This window comes from Atractosteus spatula, chromosome 9, assembly GCF_055471065.1.
Source record: "Atractosteus spatula isolate fAtrSpa1 chromosome 9, fAtrSpa1.hap1, whole genome shotgun sequence".
NCBI lineage: Eukaryota > Metazoa > Chordata > Actinopteri > Semionotiformes > Lepisosteidae > Atractosteus > Atractosteus spatula.
The window spans coordinates 25,965,575-25,993,032 of record NC_142714.1 but is presented as its reverse complement, the minus strand read 5'-3'; the positions used below and the strand labels follow the sequence as shown (position 1 = coordinate 25,993,032).

The 27,458-nt window shown below is 39.6% G+C and overlaps 1 protein-coding gene across 8 annotated transcripts in view; it reads right to left on the bottom strand.

Annotated features, from left to right (window-relative positions):
* fut8a (fucosyltransferase 8a (alpha (1,6) fucosyltransferase)) overlaps positions 1-27,458 on the bottom strand; it is a 401,280-nt gene that overhangs the window by 256,096 nt on the left and 117,726 nt on the right. For all 8 annotated transcript variants that reach the window (XM_088924800.1, XM_088924806.1, XM_088924802.1 and 5 more), the window contains one exon: positions 329-383. The gene's annotated coding sequence lies outside the window, so the exon portion shown is untranslated. The remainder of the gene's footprint in view (positions 1-328; positions 384-27,458) is intronic.

Genomic DNA, 27,458 nt, shown 5'->3' with positions numbered 1-27,458 from the left:
TCATCTATATTTCCAAATTTCTAGAAAACCTAGAAATCTAGCACAAAATTAGCCCTGGTGTGAGTGTGGGCGTTTCTGTGTGTGTCTAGCGATGGATTGGTGTCCCAGGTGTATTCTGCCCTACACCTGTTGCTTGCCAGTAGAGGCTCTGACTCTCTGTGACTGTGACTCTCTACTAGCTAAATTGGTTAGAAAATTGAGAGCTGGATAACAAAATGTGCTAATACTTTTCTCGCTTGTACCTCTGCTGGAGGGACAGTTAACATGGGCTGGTCAAGCAAGAGATTTTTTTACACTGTAAAAATACATCTTAGCAAAGTTCACTTACCTTGTGATTACTCTCCCAAGGTTCAAGATTTGTAGTTAGGAAGTAGGCTTTCTATCTGCAAAAAAGCAGTTTCAGTATCAAATACAATGAGAGTGTTTGAAATTGAAAGATGAACTGAGAGCAAAGCTTGCTTTCCAACGGGACATCAAGAACTGCAATGTGCTGGCGTTTATCGAAATCTGGCTTGACCCGTCTGTTCCGGACTCTGCTATCCTCCTGGGAGGATTTTCTATTCACCATCAGGACAGAACTTTGGACTCAGGTAAGAGCAAAGGCGGCGTGGTATGCTTCATGGTAAACAATTTTTGGTTCACAGATGTATTTCAACATAATGCTCTACACATCTTGAACATCTGACAATAAAATGTTATGATTTCTATCTACCGAGGGAGTTCACATCGGTAGTTCTCACAGTGGTGTATATTCTGCCACAGGCAAATTTCACAAGGGCACTGGATGAATTACACGGTCACCTTAACAGACACAAGAATACACATTCTGAGCGGGCATTCATCGGATTTCAACGGTGCGAACTTGAAAAAAACAATGCCTAATTTATATCAACACATAAACTGCCCGACACACGGAACAAACACGTTGGACAAGTGTAAACACGTTTACACTTACTGCCGGGATGGTTACAAAGCCCTCCCCTGACTTCCTTTCGGCAAATCTGATTACGCCTCCATTCTGCTACTTCCCGTTTACAAGCAGAAGCTTAAACAGGAGAGGCCAGTGTTATGAACCATTCAACATTGCTCGGATAAATCGGATTTTATATTAAGTCACTTTTTTGCTACCACTGAGTGGCAGATCTTCTGCAAAGCTGCCAAAAATAATATCAGTCTGTATGTGGACTATGTTACTGGCTACATCAATAAATGCATTGAAGACATGGTTCCCAGGATTACTGTTCGCAAATACCCAAATAAAAAATCGTGGGTAAATGGCGAGATACGCGCCAAACTTAAAGCTAGGACAGCTGCTTTCAATTCTGGCAATATGGATAGGTACAAAAATCCAGATATGACCTCAGGAAAGCCATCAAAATAGCTAAATACAACTACAGAGTTAAATGAGAGTCATATTATCACGGCTCCAACATATGGAACATGTGGAGTATACATGTATACGCACCATTACAGACTACACAAAATGCAACCCAGCTATATCACACAACAGTCTGCCTCTCTTCCTGATGAGCTAAACTCATTCTATGCTCGGTTTGAGGTCAGTAACGCAGATCCAGCCAGGAGGATTCCAGAAATCCAGGGCGAACATCCACTGATCATATCCAGAGTACATGTGTGTAAAGTTTTTTAAAAAACCAATCCACACAAGGCTCCTGGCCCTGATGCTATCCCTGGCCGTGTTCTGAAGGCATGTGCAGACCAGCTGGCAGATGTCTTCTTAGACATCTTCAATCTTTCTCTAGCTCAGTCTATAGTTCCTTTCTGCTTTAAGAAAACCACCATTGTCCCTTTTCTTAAGAAACCCAGAGTCAGTTGCATGAACAACTACCGCCCCGTCGAACTCACATCAATTATCATGAAGTGCTTCGGGCAGCTGGTCAAAGCATACATCACTTCCTCACTGTCTGACACCGTAGAACCACTGCAATTTGCGTATCGCCAGAACAGGTCAACAGAGGATGCTATTACCACTGCCCTCCATACTGCCCTCTCACACCTGGATAAGAATGGAACATATGTGAGAATGCGGTTTGTTGATTACAGCTCAGCATTCAATACCATATTGCCCTCAAAGCTTGTTATCAAACTCCAGGACCTGGGACTGAACACCTCCCTTTGTAACTGGATCCTGGACTTCTTGACAGAACATCCGCAGGTGGTGAGGGTGGGCACCAACATATCCTCTACCCTGACTCTAAACAGTGGAGCCCCCAAGGCTGTGTGCTTACCCCTGTCCTCTACTCCTTATTTACCCATGATTGTGTCACCAGGCATAACTCAAATTCCATTTTTGTGATCAGGTCGATGACTGTTGTATTGTCCGCAAACTTAGATGATGAAAAGTCTGCATACAGGGAGGACATTGAAACCCTGGCAGAATGATGCCAGGTGAACAACCTCTCTGTGAACATCAGTAACACTTAGAAGATGATCGTGGACTATAGAAAACATCAGCAAGGAGGTCACAAACCTATCTATATCAATACGACTGCAGTGGAGAGGGTCAGCAGTTTTAAGTTCCTGGGAGTAAACATCACAGAGGACTTAACCTGAACCCACCAATATCTTGGTCAAAACAGCACGGCAGCACCTATTCTTTCTCCACAGGCTAAAGAAGTTTGGCATGCCGTCACATATCCAGGCCAGCTTCTGCAGGTGCACTATTGAGAGCATCCTGACTGGTTGCATCACTGCCTGGTATGGGAACTGCTCCACCCAGGATCGCAAAGTACTGCAAAGGGTGATGCTAGATGTTTTAAGAAGGCCATCAGTCATCCCAGTCATAAACTGTTTTCTCTCTTACCATCCGGTAAATGGTATCGAAGCATTCGGTCAAAGTTTGCGGTGCGCTTTACGCAGTCTACCCCGAGTTACCGTAAATTCTCCTATAGTACCGCAAGTAAATTAATAGTATCCGGAATTTCCGCAAAGTAGCTAATAAAGCTCAACCTCTCATGTTTGAGCTGTCGCCATCAAAGTCTTTAACGAAGATATTACTAATAGTATTAATAATGAATGACCTTGGACAAGCTGTAAACTCAAAGTATTGCCCTGGTCAACGTTCTTTTTTTCATTGACCGTCTTTGTAAAAGTAACACCACAGCATTTCGCAATCACGCATTTGTTTCCAATCATGCAAAGTACAGTAATTGTTGAGAATCTCCGATTCACCATGCCTTTCACATGCTCATAAAAGAGATTGATTTAGGAACATAAACATATTACTGTATGCAAACTGTACTGTATACAGTATATATATGTATATTTAATGTCTTTACTGTGCCCGTTTAAGTATTGAATATTTATATGGAATTTTACCACTGAAGGGAAATCTTAGTAGCTGAGCTGAGCATAAAAAGAATAGGAGCATACTGTAACGCGTGTGAAGGCCATAAACGATATTAATTTTGGAACATAAACATACAGTATATGGCTGGTCTCGGTACTTTAAAGAAAACATACACACCAGTATTCCATTTCTCCCTAAAGATTTTAAACATCGAAGTCTTTAACTAACGTGATACCGGAGTCAACAAGCATACTTTTAGAATTTGATTAAAAGGGAATATAATATGGAATCGCGTATCTAAAGAAATTAATAACGATATAATTATATTCATGTACCGCAACACAAGAATTGTACACGCTGTACGATGTCTGTTGATAATGTTTTGTAGGGCTTTTTCAACACTCCTCATGTGACCTCGCCGGTGGCGCTGTGGGTTAGGTTCCTGATTCCAACGTCACACGCTGGGTGTTCGAATCCCGCTGAAGCCATGACTTTTTTTTTTAACAAACATTTCTTTGAAAAAATAAAACGTTTCCCTGGCTCAGAGATTAAATAAAACTTCACTCGCACCAAACAAATTTATATTTCTAAATATCACAACATGATCGAATTTAAGTCATTTTAATAACAATGAATAGTCACCTATGCGTAACAATATAAACATTTATATTGATTTAAATCGCGTTTAAATCGCCTTTATTTAAAACCCATAAATAAAGCTGATACTGTTTAGACTTTTAATTATTTAAAACTGTATTACAGCAGCACAATGCACAATGCAACGTAAATCGCTATCTTTGTCTTCTGCGTAATAATGTTCACCTCTCTGTCCAGCAAATTAACAATAGTAATAATAATGAACTTTATTGTATATGGCACCTTTAAGGGTGGCTCCTCAAAGCGCTTTACAGGATAAAAACAATAACAACAATACTGTTAGGCTGGGCAAACGATTTTTTTTTTAAAGAAATACAAAATGAGATATAATGATGTGTTCCGGCTTAGACATTAACAAAGAGCATAACACGTGGGCGGCGTAGTGGTCGGCTCTGGCTTTCCCATCTATACCAATGCACTGAATTAATAGCAAACATGGTTTACATAAAAGACATTTTTCCAAGAAAGTTTAGCCTTTGTCACTAATGAAACCACTAAATAAAGACATAAATATAGAAATCTTAAGATTTTTAAAATACATGACTTTGCTAAAATTTATTTAAAAATAAAAACGATTACAAACGCCAGCGGAGAGAGAGAACAGGGGAGGGATGTTGGTTTTGCATAAGGGGCGGGGCTATTGAAATGATATGAGGTCTACTTGGGAATGTGGACTTACATGTTCTGGCTGTTTGTGAATTATCGTTGTTAAGTATGGAGTGTTGAGGTATTGATTTTGTGTAATGCTTTATGTTGAAAATTGAGGTGGATTTTGTTTATGATAAAAAGGATAAACTGGGATGGGAGGAGGGTTTGGTTTTGCATAAGGGGCGGGATTATGATAATTGGAGGAATTTGAGAGAGTTTAATGGTTTGATATATTTGATTTTGTATTGTGGTTGTTATCTATGTTTTTGGTTGGTATTATGTTTATATGGTTGTTTTTGTTGGTTGGTTGTTATTATGGTTATTATGTTTATTGTGTCATTTTTGATTATTGGATGTAATAATCAAAAGAGAGAGAGAGAGCGAGCGCCTTCTTTTTACTTTTGTAGCCAAAGGGCCTTGCAGATCAGATTCCCTTCCCCCTACGGAAAGACAGACACATGTTTTCACAGTTTAGAAGCCGCTCTTCAGACGCAGGCAAGCAAGCAGCCCCTAGATAAAACATCAACATTATTTAAACTCCAACGAAAGTATTAATGGTTTTTAATTACCGTACTCTTATGGAACATGCCACCACACTCAAGCACATGCTGGACAAACGCACAGTGCTTGATCCACCCACCCACACCCTGGTACGCCTTGCAGAATTGGTCCTCACACTGAACGCATTCTCTTTCAATAATCTTTTTACCAACAGGTCAGTGGAGTTGCCATGGGCACCAGAATGGGACCCAGCTATGCCAACATTTTTGTCGGCTGGGTAGAAGAACGCTTCTTCACTTCCTACACTGGCTATGTCCCTGACCTCTACAAACGATATATTGATGACTGCGTCGGTGCCGCCACATGCTCCAACGATCAGCTTGAGTTCTTCCTGCACCATTTCACCAACTTCCACCCGTCCCTCAAATATACGATTAACATATCTTCCACTACTCTTCCGTTTCTAGACATCCACTTGTCTATCAACTACCCCCGACTGTCCACTTCAGTTTATTACAAACCCACGGATTCACACAGCTACCTCCTGTACAGCTCATTTCACCCCAACCACACTAAAAACTCTCTTCCTTTTTCACAGTTCCTTAGGTTATGACGATTATGCAGCGACGACATCGACTTCGAGAACCAAGCCCTCGAAATGTACTCATTTTTCATCAACAGAGGATACCCCAGCAGTGTGATTGACAGGGCCCTTGCCCGAGCCAAAAACACCCCCCGGACCATCAACCCGATCAGGAGCTCCCGCCGTAACAACTGCATTCCTTTGGTGCTTCCTTACCACCCTAACACACTTCCTATCCCCAGGACCATTAACCACAACTTTTCCATCCTACAGGATGATCCCTCCATTGGGGCCCTCTTTTCTGATCGCCCTATCATCTCATATCGCCGACCACCTAATCTGCGTAACCTCCTTGTTCACAGCTCCCTTGACCGCCCTCAACAATCATCCACACCAGGCACTTTCCCTTGCAACAGAGCTCGCTGTATCACCTGCAAATACACAGCCACCACCACACTCATTCAAGGCCCCTCAGGACAATTCCGGATCACCCAGACAGCATCTTGTACCTCCAGCAACCTTATTTACTGTATCTCTTGCAGTAAATGCCCAGCCATCTACATTGGAGAAACAGGAAGGAGACTCGGAGACTGTTTCAGAGAACACGTCAGGGCTGTAAAGATTAAAGATCTCTCCAAGCCCATTGTTTCTCATTTCACCTCTGACGGCCACGACCACTCTAATCTCTCCGTCTGTGTTCTCAAAGACAGTTTTCCGAACTCATACATCAGAAAGACCACCGAAACTAAAATTATTCTGCAGCTAGGATCACACGTTCTCCCTTCCCTTAACGACAGACTACTGTTCTTTTAAATTTTCTCCATTCATTGGAAGTTTCATTTCACACCTCTCTGCACCCATTCTGACTTCACACCTCTTGATTGGCCTCTCTTTCTGTCCCCTGCTCCCGCCTCTCACTCCTCCTCCCTCCCAACCTTTGTTCTCCCGCTACTTTACCTTTGCCTACTGCCCTGTCTCTCTCACACCTGAAGAAGGCTCCACGGCCGAAACGTTGTGTTCTCTTTCTTCTTTTTTTCAGCATGGAATAAACCTATTACTTGTTCCCATGCCACCAGCCATCTGCATTGAACGATTAAAAATAAAAACGATTACGATTGGCACTCCTATAGCTTTTTCACGAAACCTCCTTTTTCACGAAACTTCCAACAGAGCTGTTCAACCGTTTTTTATCGGGCACCTCTTATGTCAGGCGTAAGCGATAAATATACAGTATTTAGCTGAAAAGCTGTACAACGCAAGACATTTCGTTACTCTAGGAGGTTTCGTGAAAAAGCACATTGTGCTGCTGTAATAGTTTTAAAAAAAGTCTAAACAGTATCAGCTTATTTATGAGTTGTAATTTAAAAAAAAAGTCCAAAACCGCACTCAAAATGCAATTTAGCGTTTTCTGGCAAGAGGAGACCCCCAAATTAATAATGTAACATGTTATTGTTTGTGCATACATAGTTACTGTATACTGTTATTTCTTTAGATACGCGATTCCATGTTATTTTTTAACAGTCCATAAGAATCGAGTAATAGGTTTCATTGCGCTTTGACAGATCGTCTTTAAATCAATTGTTGATTTAAAGGTTGACAGTAAATGTTTATATTGTAACGCATACTGTACAGCCTCAATTTCTCTATAAAAATCTAAAAGATCGTTTGCGCAGCCTAAGAGGGGGGTGAATGCACTACAATAGATTAGCATACTGTAGAGGAACACAGTATAGGCATCGTTGATATGAGGACTTTTGAAACCAAATTTCCCAAATTTAATATGTGCTTTTCTATATTTATTGTCAATTGATTGTCCATAATATTGCTATTCTAAGCAAGGAGCGCTTCACCCTGCCTGCTGTGGGAAGAGTTGGCTTATTCCTTCCCTGCCTCACGGAGGGCAGACCCTGCCAGGCTCTCGTCGACACTGGTTTCGACGATCACCCGGCTGCGGCCTGGTGTCCTGCCGGGCACCGAGGCAGCCGGACCCCCAGGGCGCTCACCGTGCACTTTGGGGCTGCGAGGGTGAAACACCCCTTCTACAGTACCTTGCCCCAGTCCGTGTGGACTGTATCCTGGGATTAGACTGGTTGCAGCAGGTGGGTGGTTGCCTTGACTTGGGCGTGAGGGACGGGGTGCTGGGCCGGGGGTGGCGGGTACCCTCCAGCGGCGAGGTCAGGTGGCAGTTTGTGGTGTTGCGGTCGCTCTGTGGGCAGTTCTCCAAGCAGTGCACGGCCAGCCGGAGGCTGCCAAGCAGTGACCTCGCCGCTGGAGGGCACCTGCCACCCCCGGCGCAGCACCCCGTTCCTCACCTCCAAGGCCTCCCACAGTGCACAGAGTGCCTTACAGACCGGGTAGGGGCAAGCTTATCTCACCATCCTGGGAGTCTCTGGGGCTCCGGGGCTCCGGCAGGCCCAGGCGACGCATGCCACTGCCACCTCCGCTTCCCGCTCCGGTCATCCCACACACCCCGGACACCTCCCGCCCCGCCCACCGCGAAACCGTTTCGTTCCCCCTGCCCCACCAACTCTCGCCGGCCCAAGTCAAGGCAACCACCCACCTGCTGCAACCAGTCCAACCCCAGGATACAGTCCTCACGGACTGGGGCAAGGTACTGTAGAAGGGGTGTTTCACCCTCGCAGCCCCAAAGTGCACGGTGAGCGCCCTGGGTGTCCGGCTGCCTTGGTGCCCGGCAGGATACCAGGCCGCAGCAGGGTGATTGTCGAACCGGTGTCGACGAGGGCCTGGCAGGGTCTGCCCTCGATGAGGCAGGGAAGAAATAAGCCCCGGCTGTGGCCAACTCTTCCCACGGCAGCAGGTGGGGTGAAGCGCTCCTTCTGGCTTTCCGGAGTGGGGACAGAGTCGCTCAAGGGCGGCCTTCCCCTCTTTAGGCCACCCCGCTCCCGTTTCCTGACGGCCTCCGGAGTCCCCGGGGCTCCAGCGCCCGGTACTCCCCTGCGATGTGTCCCCTCTCCCCACAGCGGTGGCAGATGACCAGCCGCCGTTGCTCCCTCAGCATCGCCGCGCTGGGCGTCTCCTCCTCCCCATCTGATTCCCCGTGCACCCCTCCGTTGGTGCCCACCGGTCTCCTCGAATACGGCATCAGCCTGCTCAGCCAGAGCCAGGGCCTGCTCCAAGAGGACCGGCGCAGCCAGCATCACGTGGCACTGCACCTCAGTCGGCGCCAGGGCCCAGAGGAACGCTTGGAGCGCTATCTCCCGGTGGGCCTCCTCCGGGAGAGTAGGGTAACCCTGGTGGGCTAAGTAGGCCACGTCTGCGGCTGTTACCTTCACTGTTACCTGGATACCTCTTTATTTAGAACTCACTCTTCCCCCTGCCTGTCTGGCTTCTTTTAAACCTTCTGTGCCTGGATTGCAGCGGGTAAGATATTTTTCCAAGAAAAAAAGAGAAATTAAAAAAAGAGAAATTTCACCAGAGCCCCTTCTCGTGTCTAATTTTTAGTTTAGAAGGATTCAAGCAGGATTTTGGATGAAAGGCAGCGACCTTAATCAAGCCCAAATCATAATTTAACCCATTCAGAGCCTACATTACATTTTAGCGTTTCATTCTGAGCAGAAGACCCTCACACCTGAAGAAGGCTTGCGTTTTCTCCTCTTTTAAGCATGTGTACAATGCTGTAATACAATTTAAAATAATTAAAAGTTTAAACAGTATCAACTAAACTCCATTAATGTAAGTATCGAGTGGTATTAAATAAATACAGCTTTTCAGTATAGATTACATTTTTCTAAAATGTATTTAAAAAAGAAAAACAATTACTAATCTAATCTTTCCACGTTTGATCCCAAAATCCCAAGAAAAATAAATCTAAACGGGGAGAAAGCTATGCTGAAAGTTTATTAATATACTTAGAAGACAAAGATAACAATTTATGTTGCATTTGTCTGATTGTGAATAAAAAAATACATTTAATTAACTGCTCTCAGTGACAGCTGACAATCCTCTATACACTCAAATGAAAAATTAGTAATGCCAATGTAAACGTCGTATTTACAATTTGTTGATAATAGAAATGTTAAGTTCTCTTAAGCTTTGTGAGGCAGCAAAAGGCAGCAAAAGATTCGAACACCCTATATTGTAATGAGCTGCTGAGCTGAGAATGGGTTATGTTCCTGCTGTCAGAGGGGGTGGAAAGTGCCCGCGGTCATTTAATTAGTATTACAATTCGCACTGATTCTCTTGAAAATATATGGACATAAGAATATTTGTGCGTGGTAAAAAAATGGCATTAAGCACTTAAAATTAATATGGTTAATAAGAGTAAACTGTAACATGCTTTAACAGGATCGGCTAAACTGTGATCTATCGCTTACGCCTGAAATTGGAGTCGCAGTGAATAGCGACTAATAAGTCTGTCTTTCTGTGGGGGGAAGGGAATCTGATCTGATCTGCAAACCTCCAACAGAGCTGTTCAACCGGTTTTTGTCGGGCACCTCAAGTGTCAGGTGTAAGTGATAAATATATTTAGCTGAAAAGCTGTACAACGCAAGACATTTCGTTACTCTAGGTTTCGTGAAAAAGCACATTCTGCTGCTGTAATACAGTTTAAAATAATTAAAAGTCTAAACAGTATCAGCTTATGTATGGGTTGTAATTTAAAAAAAGTCAAAAACCGCACTCTAAATGCAATTTAGCGCTTTCTGGCAAGAGGAGACCCCCAAATTAATAATGTAACATGCTACTGTTTGTGCATGAACATAGTTACTGTATACTGTTATTTCTTTAGATATGCGATTCCATGTTTTTCTTTAATCCCTGGCGGGACCGGGCGTCCATAAGAATCAAGTTATAGGTTTCATTGCGCTTTGACAGAAACCAAATTATATCGTTATTAATTTCTTTAGATGCGCGATTCCACATTATATTCCCTATTAATCAAATTCTAAAAGTATGCTTGTTGACTCCGGTATCGAGCGTATTCGCAGAAAAGCTTAAAAGTACCACTTTTTATACACATGTTATTTCACGTTAGTTAAAGACTGCGATGCTTAAAATGTTTAGGGAGAAATGGAATACTGGTGTGTATTTTTTCTTTAAAGTACCGAGACCAGCCATATACAGTTTACCTACTGTATGTTTATGTTCCAAAACTAATATCGTTTGTTATCCCAAGTTGTTTGAATCGCCACAATTCAAATAGAGAAAAAAGAGCTGACTGACAAGATTTAAGATGTGGCTGTCAATGTTGGATTTAAAAAAACACGTTGCCCGACATTAGTTGCATTGCTTGAAAAATAATTTTATTTCGAGAGACTGGATAAGTAATTCAAGTGTTTTTTTAACTTCCTGAAAAACAAGTAATAATTTAACAATATGTGCAAACGTTTTATGATATGTCGCTGTTGTGAATGTCTGTGGAGTGTAGGTTATTTGCCTGTCTGTCCTGGCTGTGCTCTCTCTCTCAATTCAATTCAATTCAAGGTGCTTTAACTTAAACTTGCTTTGAGTTCTGAGTTCTGAGTTCTGAAGTCTGAGTTCTTGTGTCCGTCCTATCCGAACCCGAAAGTATTACAATATGTATCTTTACAGCAGGTGGTGTACAGCTTTTTAGTATAGATTACACTTTTCTAAAATGTATTTAAAAAATAAAAACGATTACAATCTAATCTTTCCACGTTTGATCCCAAGATCCCAAGAAAAATAAATCTAAACGGGGAGAAAGCTATGCTGAAAGTTTATTAAGATACTTAGAAGACAAAGATATCAATTTATGTTGCATTTGTCTGATTGTGAATCAAAAAACACATATATTTAAACACGCATTTGCGATTTAAATCAATATAAATGTTTATATTGTAACGCATAGGTGACTATTCATTGTTATTAAAATGACTTAAATTCAATCATGTTGTGATATTTAGAAATATAAATTTGTTTGGTGCGAGTGAAGTTTTATTTAATCTCTGAGCCAGGGAAATGTTTTATTTTTTCAAAGAAATATTTGTTAAAAAAAAAGTCATGGCTCCAGCGGGATTCGAACACCCAGCATGTGACGTTGGAATCAGGAACCTAACCCACAGCGCCACCGGTGAGGTCACATGAGGAGTGTTGAAAAAGCCCTACAAAACATTATCAACAGACATCGTACAGCGTGTACAATTCTTGTGTTGCGGTACATACGCGATTCCATATTATATTCCCTTTTAATCAAATTCTAAAAGTATGCTTGTTGACTCCGGTATCACATTAGTTAAAAACTTCAATGCTTAAAATGTTTAGGGAGAAATGGAATACTGGTGTGTATGTTTTCTTTAAAGTACCGAGACCAGCCATATACTGTATGTTTATGTTCCAAAATTAATATCATTTATGGCCTTCACCCACGTTACAGTATGCTCCTATTCTTTTTATGCTCAGCTACTAAGATTTCCCTTCAGTGGTAAAATTCCATATAAATATTCAATACTAAAACGGGTAGGGTAAAGACATTTAAATCTTTCTACGACCGACCAACGCACCACGAGTGCCCCTGTCGGTCAACCAATCACGTACCGCGGTATTTTGTGTCAACGCGTGTCACGATGCGCGAGGCTGTAGCCAATTACCTCCGGTACGTGTCTGTGCCGCACACTTTGAATGGCTGCATCTGTAATGTATTGCATACACCCTGGACACATAGCAGCTCTATACTATAAGAGTTTATCTTTTCAATTTCTATTGCACTATTATCTATCATTATGTAACCTTCTTTTGTTACTTTAATTTTGTTATTTTTATCCCCCCCACTGAGCTCGTAGAAAAGTAATTTCATTGCCAGCAACTACTGCTACACGCTGTATTGTTGTGCATTTGATAAATAAATGTTGATTTAAATTTAAACTTTGGAAATAAAGTAAAAGCTCTATAAGATTATGTTCATTCACTGAGAGAGTTACAATGCTAACAGACAAGTTACTTTACTAGTCAAATCCTCACTGTAATAATTTGACAAGATCTGTATTCCATTTCTTATAAATGTGACAAGGAAAAGAAGGACAGAAAATGATCCTGATAAACCTTCCAAAATTATGTTTACACATCATAGATATGAACTGTAGCTTGCAATACAGTTCATTGAAGGGGATGGGGGGTCCTAATTGCAGCTGTTTCAGTTCCCAGCAGACGGGTTCACAGTTTTTACTTTGCAGGTAAAGTTAGCAAATTTATACAATACCAGATAATATTCAAAATTGATTGGTTTTCTCTTAGTCTTGTGAACAAGCCTTATATTAGAACCACCAGTTCTACTTAACTAGTCTAAGTGAATATTAAAAACAAATTCTGGGCCCAGTTTGCCAGACACTGTCAGTTTCAATCTGTCAGGAACACCAAGCAGCAGTACTACACTGGCCAGACTCCAGCAGCATTGGTTGTACTTCACTCAGGCTTTACTTGGCTGTGATGTACATCATTTCTCCATTCAATTCTTACTCTGCTGTAGCCGCTATGTAAGCTATTTACATATTTACACATTTGAAATGTGAAAAAATGTACAGATTGTCAAGTCAAGTCAAGTCAAAGTTTATTTATCAAATGCACTACAATACGGCGTGTAGCAGTAGTTGCTGGCAATGAAATGTCTTTTTCTGCGAGCTCACAAAAATCACAAGAATCACAAAAATCACAAAATTCACAAAAACACAAAACCACAAAACCACAAAACCACAAAAACACAAAAACACAAAAACACAAAAAACACAAAACTGAGGTTACATTTTTTAAATTGAATAAGGGTAGAGGATATGTTGGTGCCCACCCTCGCCACCTGCGGACGTTCTGTCAAGAAGTCCAGGATCCAACTACAGAGGGAGGTGTTCAATCCCAGGTCCTGGAGCTTGATGACAAGCTTTGAGGGCACTATGGTATTGAATGCTGAGCTGTAATCAACAAACAGCATTCTCACATATGTTCCTTTCTTATCCAGGTGTGAGAGGGCAGTATAGAGGGCAGTGGCAATAGCATCTTCTGTTGATCTGTTCTGGCGATATGCAAATTGAAGTGGGTCTAGGGTGTCAGGCAGTGAGGAGGTGATGTATGCTTTGACCAGCCTCTCGAAGCACTTCATGATAACTGATGTGAGTGCAACAGGGCGGTAGTCATTCAGGAAGCTGACTCTGGGTTTCTTAGGAACAGGGACAATGGTGGTTTTCTTAAAACAGGAAGGAACTATAGACTGAGCTAGAGAGAGATTGAATATGTCTGAGAAGACATCTGCCAGCTGGTCTGCACATGCCATCAGAACGCGGCCGGGGATGGCATCAGGGCCAGGAGCCTTGAGTGGATTGGTCTTTTTAAAAACTTTACACACATCCGCTCTGGATATGATCAGTGGATGTTCGCCCTGGATTTCTGGAATCCTCCTGGCTGGATCTGCGTTACTGACCTCAAACCGAGCATAGAATGAGTTTAGCTCATCAGGAAGAGAGGCAGACTGTTGTGTGATATAGCTGGGTTGCATTTTGTGTAGTCTGTAATGGTGCGTATACATGTATACTCCACATGTTCCGTATGTTGGAGCCGTGATAATATGACTCTAATTTAACTCTGTAGTTGTATTTAGCTATTTTGTTAGCTTTCCTGAGGTCATATCTGGATTTTCTGTATTGATCCATATCGCCAGAATTGAAAGCAGCTGTCGTAGCTTTCAGTTTGGCGCGTATCTCACCATTTACCCACGGTTTCTGATTTGGATATGTGCGAACAGTAATCCTGGGAACCACGTCTTCAATACATTTACTGATGTAGCCAGTAACATAGTCCGTATACAGATTGATATTATTTTCGGCAGCTTCACGGAAGATCTGCCAGTCAGTGATAGCAAAACAGTTATTTAGTATAAAATCCAATTCATCCGACCAACATTGAATGGTTCTTAACGCTGGCCTCTCCTGTTTAAGCTTCTGGTTGTAAACGGGAAGTAGCAGAATGGAGGCGTGATCGGATTTGCCAAAAGGAGGTCAAGGGAGGGCTTTGTAACCCTCCCGGAAGGGAGTGTAAACATTGTCCAATGTGTTTGTTCCGCGCGTCGGGCAGTCGATGTGTTGATGTAGGTTAGGCATTGCTTTCTTCAAGTTCGCACCGTTGAAATCACCCGCTATGATGAATGCCCCCTCAGGATGTGTATTCTTGTGTCTGTTAAGGTGAGAGTGAAGTTCATCCAGTGCCTTTGTGTAATTTGCCTGCGGCGGAATATACACCACCGTGAGAACTACTGATGTGAACTCCCTCGGGAGATAGAAAGGGCGACATTTTATTGTCAAATGTTCAAGATGTGTAGAGCAAGATGTTGAAATAATCTCGACGTCTGTACACCAGGAATTGTTTACCATGAAGCATACCCCGCCGCCTTTGCTCTTACCCGAATCCGTTGTTCTGTCCTGACGGTGAATAGAAAATCCTCCCGGGAGGATAGCAGAGTCCGGAACAGACGGGTCAAGCCAGGTTTCAGTGAACGCCAGCACGTTGCAGTTCTTGATGTCCCATTGGAAAGCAAGCCTTGCCCTCAGTTCATCCAGTTTATTGTCCAGTGACTGAATATTAGCAAGAAGTATACTCGGGAGCGGGGCACGATTGCTGCGTTGCCTCAATCTTACCAGAACGCCTGCCCGTTTACCCCTCTTTCTGCGACGGCATCTTCTTCCCAGTACAGGTACAGGTGAGACACCACAGTCCATATAGTCGGCAGTAATTATTGGTGTAGATTTAACTGTGCCAATATTCGATCTTATGTTTATAAGTGTTTGTCGGTCATAACTAATCACCAAGCAAGCAGTATGTGCAGTTAGCAGTATGAAAAACAACAAAAAATAAAGAAATAGACAAGGACGAATGGGAGCTCGCAGGACGGCAGCCTTCCATGTCAGCGCCGTCTTGCATAGTGCATAGTCTTGCATAGATTGTACCTAGGAAGCAGTATTAGATCCTCCAGTGCTGGTATAAGTATTATGAAGGTGACCTATTGTTAAAGGAAAAGTGTGGTCATACAGTAGGATTTCTGTAAACTGTTGTCAAGTAATTGAAAAAAATGTTTTTCTTCTAAAGAATGGTATGTTAAAGGCTTCTTCATCTTGGAGATTTACTTCTGTTCCCTTATGTTTCATAAGTAATCTAATCTGTCATTGATTTTTTGAATTCCCGTTCACATGGAAGGGCAAGACCTAATGATCCATCAACACCACTTCCAGCAGCAACTTAATTTTCCTTAGATAATAATGTTAATAACAGTTCAGACAGTTGCTGAAGCAACAGTAGTGAAAAAAGTACAGGTACTTTTTTAATGCTTTTTATTATGGAGCTTTTATAATGGATTGACTCAGAAATCCTTACCGTGGTTTTGTAGAGTGTATTAACATGGAATTGTGCAAATATATAAAACAAAGTTTTACTATGGCAAATTGTTATTAAGCACTAACTTCTCTATAGGAACATGGCATATCAAAATACAGGACGTTACCATACTTTGCTACAACATAGTAACTATACTACTATAGTAACTTACTACAGTCAACTCAAAATTGTAACCCAATTTAAGGAAATTGCTGTTTGAAGCTACAGTACATTGCAGCATAATCATTAAAAGTGGAAAGTAAACCTATCTAAACAGATATGCATTGTAATCATTTACTTGTTTTGTCCACAGGCAGATCCATTTTGTGATTTACAAATGGAAAGTTTTCAAAATATAAGAGAAATCTAGTCTATTTTTTATTCTTATTTTTTGTTGTTGTTGTTGAAATAGCCTACACAGGTCAATTTAATATGGAGAAAATGGTGTTCTAGTAAGTTATGATTTACTCCTTTACCAAAACAAAAGTGGATGACATTTATTTGGTTATTTGGCCACTTATAACAGCTGACCCTGGCACATATATGATATACTGTATATTCCAGCACTCTGTGGCTGAAGACATTTGACAGTGTTTTACTACAGATTAGTCATGGTTTACAGAAGTTAGAAGCTTATTAAAGTACAGAGAACTAGTCTCCTACCATATCTTACAATTATTTCTGGCTGAATAATACTGACCTTGTATTGTCTCTTTACTGTTGGCAGTTTCTGAATGCAGCTGAGTTCCCAGCATGTACCGGGCATGTCAGAAGGCTGGCAGAGAAAATAGTGGCTTTAGGTACAGCCTTTAATTTTGTTAAGAATCGGTCTCTTGAGCAATTCCTTCCATCAGAGAACAAGCAAATTAAGAAAATCAATTTAATCAAATAAGAATTATCCTTAACTAAGGCTTAGAAATACAGAAGATATTGTTTGGGGAAATAAAAAGATTTCCGTACTGGGGTAGAGCAGTTTGGAACTTGGGAGACTTAGATTCACTAATATTCGGCATTAATTGAAGACTATAAGAATTAGTAAAAAAGGAAAGAAGCCCAAATTAAGATATTTTTAAAGGAGCCTGCACACTCTGCTGACCTTCCCTTTCAAGTCACAATCTAGTGATTACGGACAGATGGATACCAGCTCAAAAAAAGTTGATGTAACCATCATCAAAATAAGTGTTAAACCCTCAAAGCAATGTCTGGCAAACCCACAGCAAGTTTTTCACTTTTGCTTTCACCATGATTTCAATGAGCTTTACTACACTTTGCTTTCACTAAAGTATCCTAGAACAAACTTTTATAAAGAATGTCTTTATGGCATGTCACGGTGGCATGTACTGCCACAAGGGTACAGCTATTCCACTAATGGAATTTCTATCTACTGTAATTTTCCTCCATATACTTCTCATGCTTGTGTTCTATTTCCCAAGACTGTTTTAAAGAGACTGTCATTTCACAATGCAATACTTTTGAAGCCTTATTGGTTGCTAGACAACCCTGTAATAAGAGTCTTCTATTTGACAAGGCATAAATTGGAAAGTGGGTTTTGGAGAGGGGAAGGGTATTGGCAAGTTGGTCTTGGTCTGTCTTGCCTAGTAAACAATCCAGCATAGGGCACCATCTAACAAACTACAACCCTTCACCCTGCATGAACATTGAACCTCTAACCTAACAAAGAAGCTCCTTAATAAGACCTCTGAGCTGTGCTGAGAGACAGATCGGTCTCCATTGTTATGTTTCTGTGAAACTAGCATGTTGCTCTTATTATTGGTATCAAAAAATGCTACACAACACAGAGTTGGGGCCAAAAGGGTCAGACAAAGTCTTTGGGATTAGAAAGGATCTGCTACTGCTGAGGGAACAACAGGAATCACCAGAAAGTTTGATTTCCTTTAACTCTGCATTTTACAAATTGCCCTTTATTACAGCAGTTTAATCCAGTGACCAGGTGCTCATGGACAATAGGTGATGCAATGGACAGAGTTGAAAAGGAATTCAATTAAATAAGCAAGCCTTTAATGGCCCAAAATAACAAATGAAACTCCCCCTTTCATCTCTCAAACAACATTCTTCAAACTATAGCCGCAGTCAAAGTTCCTAAACACAACTGAAACATAAAGGACTAGAGCTATGTCATCTTTATAGCTGTATGGAAACTGCCTCAGCTGGCAAGCTGACTAATTGTTCAGTCGAAGAAAACTCGCCCTTCCTCATGAAAAACAGTATGTTGGGGCACACTTGCCTCATTAATGGACTGTGTGTAGTAGAGTCCATTAATGAAGCAGATGGCTCACAGCGTACTGTCTGTTGTTTATAGATTTCCCCAATGAGTTTATTGACCCAGTCAAACCACAGTGACCAGGAAGGCTGGTAAGTCATGCTCAGGCAAAATGACCCTGTGTGTCTCCATCTTGCATGATCACTTTGATGCCCATTCTGTCTCCTGTAATGCATCCCTATACTTCAGACTGTCTTAACTAAGAAATGTTTTGACCTTGCTTTTTTTCCTCAAAGTAGATTTATATTTTCTGCAAGCTTTACAATAAATTTTAGTTTTTGTACAAAACACTTTTAAGCATTTTGTGTAAGAGGTATACATTTTGTTTTCCATTTTATAAAAAAGGACTTAACTGCCCCACAAAGAGTTTAAACAAGAGGAACCAGAATAATACCATGTACAAAGGGAAATGTCATAGACAGATAGGTTGAAGGAACATTATTTTTTCAGACTTGAAGAAGAGGTTATGATGGGGAAATTGACAGAAAAACTGAAAATCTAGGAATGTAACGACAATGTCAACAACATGAGGACAAACATTTAGGTCTGAGACCAGGAGGGACTTTTTACACAGAATGGTTGTGGCTGTGTAGAACAACCTCCCAAGATATGTTGTTGAAGCTGATTCCCTAGGAGTCTCCAAGCAACAAGTGGGTCACGTCCTCAGATCAATTTCTAACTTTTTTTTTCTGCAAAGCTAAAATATAAACCTAGAAGTGGGACTTGTACTGTAGGCATGTTTTCTTGTATATGATGGTCTATCAAAATCTAATGCTTAATCCTCGAAGTAACCGAGGCTTTGCATACATCATCATCAATGATTAGTGTCAGTCGCAAAGTTAGAAGTGCATCATGAAATTAAAAATAGTTATTATTACAAAGACTAATGGTTATGTTATTCATTATAATCTTCCTCGTCACAATCATAATAATAAAATGAATAAGAATTTATTGTGTATTCTTTATTTAAAACTTTGGAGAAATAGTTTTTTTTAGATTTAATAAATATATAAATAGATAAGTAACAGGCCTGAAAAACAGAAACATAAAGTTGTTAAAATCAATATGAGAAGTCCCTGGCCCTTAGAGTGGCACCCCAAGAATTACTGTGTGAACAGCAGCATGGTGTCACATTAAACCACAGCTATGCTGGGGGATGACTAAAGTAAATATTCTTCAGGACCCCATCTTTACAACAGATATTGAAAGACCTATACCCCATAGGCAACACAATGTAAACTACACCAACTGGCAATTTCTCCAGAAAAGATGTATTAACATCTGACATTGATAACATACAGTATAGGAAAGGAAAAGACCACAAGGCTTTATTTATAAGCTAAAGGAGTGTGTTAAAGGTGAACTGCACTTCCAATTTCTCAGATCTGTTATTAAATCTTGGTAAAAAAAATAAATTCATTGAGATTATAAAACTTTTTTACAAAATTTTGAATTAAGCACAAAATCGTGAACCTTGTAAAAGTAATGTAAGTCGCCATGTTGTCACAAACCCATATTCGAGATTCTAAGAATTGTGATGTGGCCCTTCCTTTTCACTAGTCACCATAATGACCAAATGATCTGTATTCTGTACCGAATAAATACAGGTTGTGCAGCAGACATTTCACCACAGAAAAGTTTCTATGTGATCTACATAGAGAGTAAGTAGTATTTGTTGACACAATCGTCTGTTGCTCAAAAGCAATATTTCTATTGGAGATGTACTCACAAGCCTGATTGTTCACAATGTAATAAGGCCATAAGACATCACTGGAGGTTTTGTTCTGAATCAGAGAACATGGCGCTGAGCAAACCAACAGGTTTTACAAGATACTGTGCACATTTTACTTTTATTGTGATTTGAAATGCACTCCTGGATGCTGATTCTTTCTAATCCCGTAATATAAAAAAAAGCATTGCAGTTCCCCATCAAGAAGAGAACTGTGAGGTTACAGGACGAGAATCATGCCCAAGACTTTGACTGATAAAATGGAATAAAAAACCGAAATCCCAGAGAGGTACTGCATTCAGAGTTAAAATTAATTTAGTCTTTAGTGCTATGCAGGGTCCTGTTCTCACTGGTTAGTCTGGCCTGCAATCAAATAAATTCAGTTACCTGAGTATTGTTTAATCTGTTAAGGAAAAATACCTTAAAGATAAAATGAAATATCACACAGTATTGTGATGAACATGACTGGTGCATTTCTAACTAAAAGAGGGAAGCATTTTAATCTGTCCAAGAACTAATTTGTGTATTATCTTTTCTACAAGTTTTTAAAAATATATCAAACAATAACCAGGCCTCTTTTCCCTTGACTGGGATGTTCACAATTTTTGGAAACAATAACATAACTATATGAGACTACAAGAACTGGAGGGACCAATTTTTAAATAGAAGAAAAGAGCAGTTTTAGTCAGATACTTTTGATTTATTTTCTGACCTTAAAAACACCCTTAATCTCAAACAAAACATTAAAACAACCACTGTTGATTGTAGCTCATGAATGTGGCAGACTGGCAACATATTCAAGCATCTGACTCCAGGCTGGGCCACCAGAGGGTGGGGCAGAACTGTTTCTGTGGCATCTAAGATGCTACCACATTGTTTTGGGAGGGTTAAATGTGTGAATTCACACAACGAATGCAGGTAGTTACCTGAATGCAACTCAGCTGTGTATGATTATAGTTTTTTAAAAAACAAGGACCAGAAAGAGAAGTGATTATTATACAAGCCTAGGATTTCATCTTGCAAGAGACTTAAAAAATGAAAGGTTTACTTTCACTTTATAGTTTCACTTGGAATGAGATTAAAAGAGTTTAGTCTTGCTGAAGTCTGAAGTAAAAAATACTGACAAAGAGGCAGGTTCCACCAGTGAGCTCTCTCCCTGGGGTTTAATACATTGGGAAGGAGGTAAGAACTCCCTGGTGAATAGCGTGAATTTGTCTACAGTATGTGAAAAAAGAGGCCAGGTTAAAAAAAAAGTTTTTAGTAGTGATTTGAATGACTTTGTCAGTCACATACTGTAAGTTGTATTGCAGCTGATACAAGTCTGCACTATATTTAGATCAATATATTTGGTGCACACAACCGTGGACCACAACCACCTTCTCCCATGACACATAGAAACTCGACAAGAAAATAATTGAGTTCAGCACAAATACTGTTATGACAAAACATGCCTAAAAGGCTCAGAATGAACAGTTTGAAGACCAGCTGGCTCAATTCTAGAAAGCTACATCAAGTATGTTGGAAAGGTTGGCAGACAAATTACCTAGACAACCAAGATGTAATAAGGATTTGAGGTAAAGAAGAATCAACAGGTGCATCCCCTACAGAAAACAAATACCAGAGCTTATATCAAACCTTATCTCTTGAATTTTTGAACATACAGCTGGAAGGTAAAATTGGAATGGTCTGGAATAGATGCCTCATTTCAGATTCGACAAGCCAATTAATGTCTACAACAAAAACACAAGAAAATGTGAGATTTTGTCGGGCAGGCATTACTGCCAGTCGAGGATATTGCGACCTGGATTATTCAGGCCTGGATTAGCCTGTATTAACCAGGTTACCAGTTTTATTTTTAAATGCTTGAACTACAGTAACACACTGGGCTAGGAAATGGATTCATGCCAATCTTTCTACAAAGATTGAAAGGTTAGTGATGGATGCCTATTTAAAGAATCTGCCATAAATAAATAAGGCATGGTCCTAGTCTAAAATGATAGTTAAGCCTATTGACTCTTAAGATACCATCTTTCTGAAGTATGAAATGGATCTCCCCATAGTGTGTTTTTTTTAATAAAATTGTTAATAATAATGAGTGAAAAATAAACACAGAAATAAACCTTACAGGCTCCATTCCCACCCCACTGCCCCTCTTTAAAAGAGTTACTATACACAGTATGATCAGCAATAACTGACAAAGGGATTCCAGGTTAAATAAAACTCTATTTTTGTCCTTGTGCTCCAGTATAAAATTTCCAAATTTAAAATGATCGCACATAAGATAAACCCATTGCATAATTGATAAATTATTGAGGAGAACTACATTATTAGCTATTGCCAAGAAAATTAGTAATAGAGAGGACTCCTGTTTGGAGATAATGAAACCAATGAGGCAGACTCCGATCTGATGGAATACTTTGGCCTATTACACTAGAGATAAGATTGGTAATTTTATTAATTCTTTAACAGGTATACAGTTCCTGACACAACAAGTGTCAGTTGTTTGTTGATTACATTGTTACATTGTTGACATGTTTAAGATTCAGAATAGCCCATTAAGTACATTCTACTTTGAGAAAAATGTATCTAATGCAAAAAGTTTGTAATGGATTAACTGAATTTTTATATTGGAAGAAAATTTAAAGGGTTTCAAACAGATTTTATGTCAATGATCATCAGATTTACTTAATTATTTATTTAGAGGTCAATATCCCACATATCTTGTGATCTCATGAAATATACGATGAACCCTAAACAGAAAAAAAATATGGCATGTAGTTTAGAGATAATTTTACTTTTCGCCCATAAATTTTTAATGATATTATAATAGGGATCAGTTCAAGACAAGTATTAATTTTACAATTGATCGGGTTACTGAAATATCTGGGTATTTGGAAGAAAATACTACACAGCCAATTGATGAAGGGAATGAATTCTCCATTAGAAAATAACTGCTCAACCTTAACAATGCCTTGTGACTTCCATGCTGCAAAATAAATGGGTTTATTCCCAATAGTAAAATCTGTCTTATGCCAAATTAATGACCCTAAGGAAGGAGATTGTTCATACTAAAATATAGAGTGGAATTCATGCTAGGCCTTCGAAGTTACAGAACTGCATGGGTTACTGAGGCAACTGAGTTTTTAATAGTTTTACTACTAATAAAAGGGATATATTTTGACCACAACGGAGTACAGGCAAATTGTTTGGCTACTAAACAACAGTGTTGTACAAGTTTCAGTTTATATGAAGTACAATAAATATTAAAATCAGGGATAGATGACTTTCCTCCTGTTGCTTTGTTTTCTGAGGAGTTTTCAAATTGATACAAGAGGTTTTACTTTTCCGATATAAATTTGACAGGGGACTATCCAATATTGGAAAATCACTGAGGACTGGAGAAAACTGGAAGTATTGAGAAAAAAATAATTAATCTGAGGGAGAATACTCATTCTAACCACAGCAATACAACCCACAAGAGAAATGGGAAGTCAATTCCAACTGTCTAACTGTTGTAATACTGAATTGAGTAAGGCTGAATTGAGTAATATTGAAGATAAGCAATTCTTCAAAAGTAGGAGAAATGAAAAGGCCCAAATAACTAAGACCTGTAGTATTCCATCTAAATATAAAATCATAGGCCAAAGTATTCCACTTAAAATGTGTGTTGCACTTTGGACTTAGACCAATTAACTTTATAACCTGAAATAGAACTGAATCTATTATATAATTGAAGAGAGGAACTGGAATGTTGTAGATAAAGTAATATATCATAAGCTATAGCATATAAACTATTTTGGTGTTGTATAGAATCTGTCTGGTCTTGTTGTATTGCAAGAGCCAAATCTTCCAGCCAAATTGCAAAAAGTAGTGTCAATAACGGGCATTCTTTCCTCATACCACAATATAACAAAAATGGTATGAAAATATCACCATTTGTCAGAACCTGCACTCTGACCCCAAGCTTCTCTCCCTGTATGTGTCTCATGAAGAGCAAGTTGGGGTATGCGAAAAGACAAATTCTTAATACAAGAAATTGTATGTGGCCAATAAAGTGATCTTATCTTACATTAAAGAGTCTTCATGTATTATCTGATATGTATCTTAGTTTTGATAAGGCAGTCTGGTTTGTGTGGATAACATAATTGATAACCAAATTTAATTGATTTGCTAAAGCTTTAGAAATAATTTTCAAGTCTGTGTTCACTAAACTAAGAAAGCTGTATTTACAGCACAAAGAAGAGACTTTATTCTTTTTTTAAATAAAAGTGTAAACTGTATGTTTGGCCAATGTTTTGAATGTCAATATTTTATTAATAATCCTAAAAAAACATTATGCAAAATGGTCCCAAAAAGTGGGAATCTAATCTATCTGTTTCCTCCAAGGAAATTTAAGGAATATCAATTTTGTTTAAGATGTACAGTAGTTAATATCTGTGTCTAATGTTAAAAACCTACAGGGTTAATGTGTCAAACATACAGAAAACATAGGTGTTATATTTATTGTAGAGATACATGGTACTGTAGGTGCAAAGTAAGGATCACTAGTGATTTGGTTACTCCATCCTTTTATTTCATCTGTTTTTTCCATTAATTATTACAAAATATGGTATTAATTTGTTGTTGTTTTTTTGTGAGATCTTTCTTGCAAATGTTGTAGAACTTCAAGTAAGGCAAAGAGCCACCTTGGAGCTGAGCTGAAAAACAACATAACAAAACATAAACAACAGAACAAAGTTCACAGAGCAACAGAGCACAGAGCAACCCTACACCATTGTGTCTCCAGGGGTTCACATCCTCCTGCCTGTTGTAACACCAGAAACACACTATAATTGACGTTCCAGATTTGTTGATGTCTCTTTTCTCACTTTTTTTCATCTAGTATTGCAGACTACCTTTACTTTACTGTACATTTCCTTATGTAGCATTATCACAATCCCTCTGTCCTTTAGGTACTTTGAAAAAAATTCTCAATTTTGTTTCCAAAACAGTGTTCTATACCTGGACTGTGCAGCTGAGGTTTCTGGTGTAATTTTATATTCCCTACTACCAGGTAACTCACCTCCAGTGGCAAGAAGAAGAATGTTGCAGCATCAACTTTTCTAGACATTATCAGATGTCCCTGGACCACCAGACTACAGCTGCTGGCAGCAGCTGGCAAACTTCTACATGACTGTGGTTTTAGCTTTCCTCACCAAAACCTTTGTATCCCACAAATGCTGCCTATAAACCCCAGGGGCAGTCCATGTGTGCACATATATACAGTAATAAATTAGTTATTTTGTCTTGTATCAATTAAATGATTTAAAACAATATATTTTTAGTTTTTTTATTTTCTACACACACATTTTGGAATCACTATTTTTTCGGTATGTCTCAGCTCACAGCAATAACACCTGTGTTGCACAAGTGGAGTAAGAATAGATATTCTCCTTTGACTATTTTACCTACTGAGCCATCGACATGTTCAGTAACACCTGATAGGAGAGTTAGTATTGACTAAGAGAAGATGCATTTCTTTCACTGACTTCACTGGGAAACCTGAAGATGTGGCATTCACTGGTTAGCGGAAACCCCAGAGAGCCCTAGTCAATTCAAAACTCTTTTCAAACACCTGCCAGTGCTTGAGGAATACCAGACACAGCTGGACATCTTTCTAACCCTACTCCTTTCCTAGCCTATCAGAAGAGCAGAGTTTGATTTCTAGAAAACAAGAATTAGTCAAAGTAGAAGAAAAGGGCAGAGAAAACTCCTTCGAAAAGCTTCTTATGGCAGTACTTGTTAAGTTCAATTGGATCTGACATTTTTCATGTACTTTTTCAACTGCTATCCAATATTTTTTCTGTAATCTTATAAATAATTAACTATGTGAATAATTTGATTATTCTAAATAGCACAATTGGTACATTAACATTTCTTAAAGCTGGGCCAGAAGATACAAGACATTGTATCACATGCTCAATTAACAATACAGTTGTCTGATGTAACTGATCACCGATTAGCTAAACAATCCAGGAAGCTTATCAAATAGGCCAACAACTCCAAGGTGTTTAATCAGTAAGAAAATGATCAGCACTTTTAGTGGTGACCACCACACAAAAAGTACATGACTTTTATAGCAATTTTAACTTAATTAACAGCTAATATTCTTGTGAAAATAAATGCTTCCTTAAAATGTCTTTTGTTAACTTTTACTGCAGCGCAAAAGACTCACAAACTCCTATTAAAAAAATATCTTAAATTGAAGATTATCCAACTGAAATTACACAGAACACTGTCAGGGGAATGGCAGTAGTGTGAATACAGCCCAGCCCAACATTGGCAAGACAGGTCTTGGCTCTCCCACTGTTAAAAGGACAATTGGGAAATGTTTTTTAACCATCATCTTGTAATGCAAAAATAAAAACACTAAATGAATTGGGGAAAATCTTTTTTGTAAATTATTTAGTATGATACTACTTTATACAACTATGAAATAAGGTTAAAGAATGAAGAAGTATTATAGAAATATGGCTGCAGAAATCTTACTATCTGATCAAAGTGTGATTTTTGCTCTCCCCACTGAAATCATTTCATGGTGAAGTGTGCTGCTTATATTTGTGCATCCTTAACTTATACTTATACTAGAGGGGTATGAAATATTCACAAATCAAAATAAATGGTTTATGTTCAATTAGAATCTTCTTTAATTCTCCAGAATCACAGCTGGGAATCATCCAGCAGTGAAAAACGTAAGAAATGTCATTTCACTTGCAAAAATTCTTTAGAGCCTACATGACTAAAACAGTCCAATTGCAAGTCAATAAATGCCTTTTCGTGTGTTTTTCAAGTACTAGAGCAATGTCCTGCGCATGAGTGTAATGAACAGTTGTTTCCGGACCCTATGCAGACGACACAATCCGAAGAAGTGGGGAAAAACTAGGAAAAAGTCATGCAGGAATACGGGGCTAAAAACAGGGGGGGCGTGTCCAAAGTGCGCTGGTGCACGGGGGAGGTGTGGCCGAGGCAAACAATCCAAAAGTAATCCATGGAGGGAATCCAAAAATGCAAGAAAGTCCATAGCGAGGGAGATCCATCCAAACAAGGAATTAAAAACACCAGGTCCGAACCGGGTCCGAACCGGCGGACAAGGAACAGGAACAGAGGTTAAAACCTTAACGGGACCAGGCGCTTCCAGGTCCCGGACTCGCACGGTGCGGAAACCAGGTGCAGAGCCAGGATGAACGTCAGCGCCTGGCTTTTAAAGTTGGGCTGGGAAAAGGGGTCAGGTGCACAGAATTAAGTCTGAAGTGAAAGGGCTGGAGCACCCTTAAGGAGGAGGGACTATACTCGTGACAATGAGCTACTGTATGAATGATACTTTTGAGTTTTTCTCAAATGATAAACTGATACACATTCAGTAACATGTAGCCTCAACTTGATT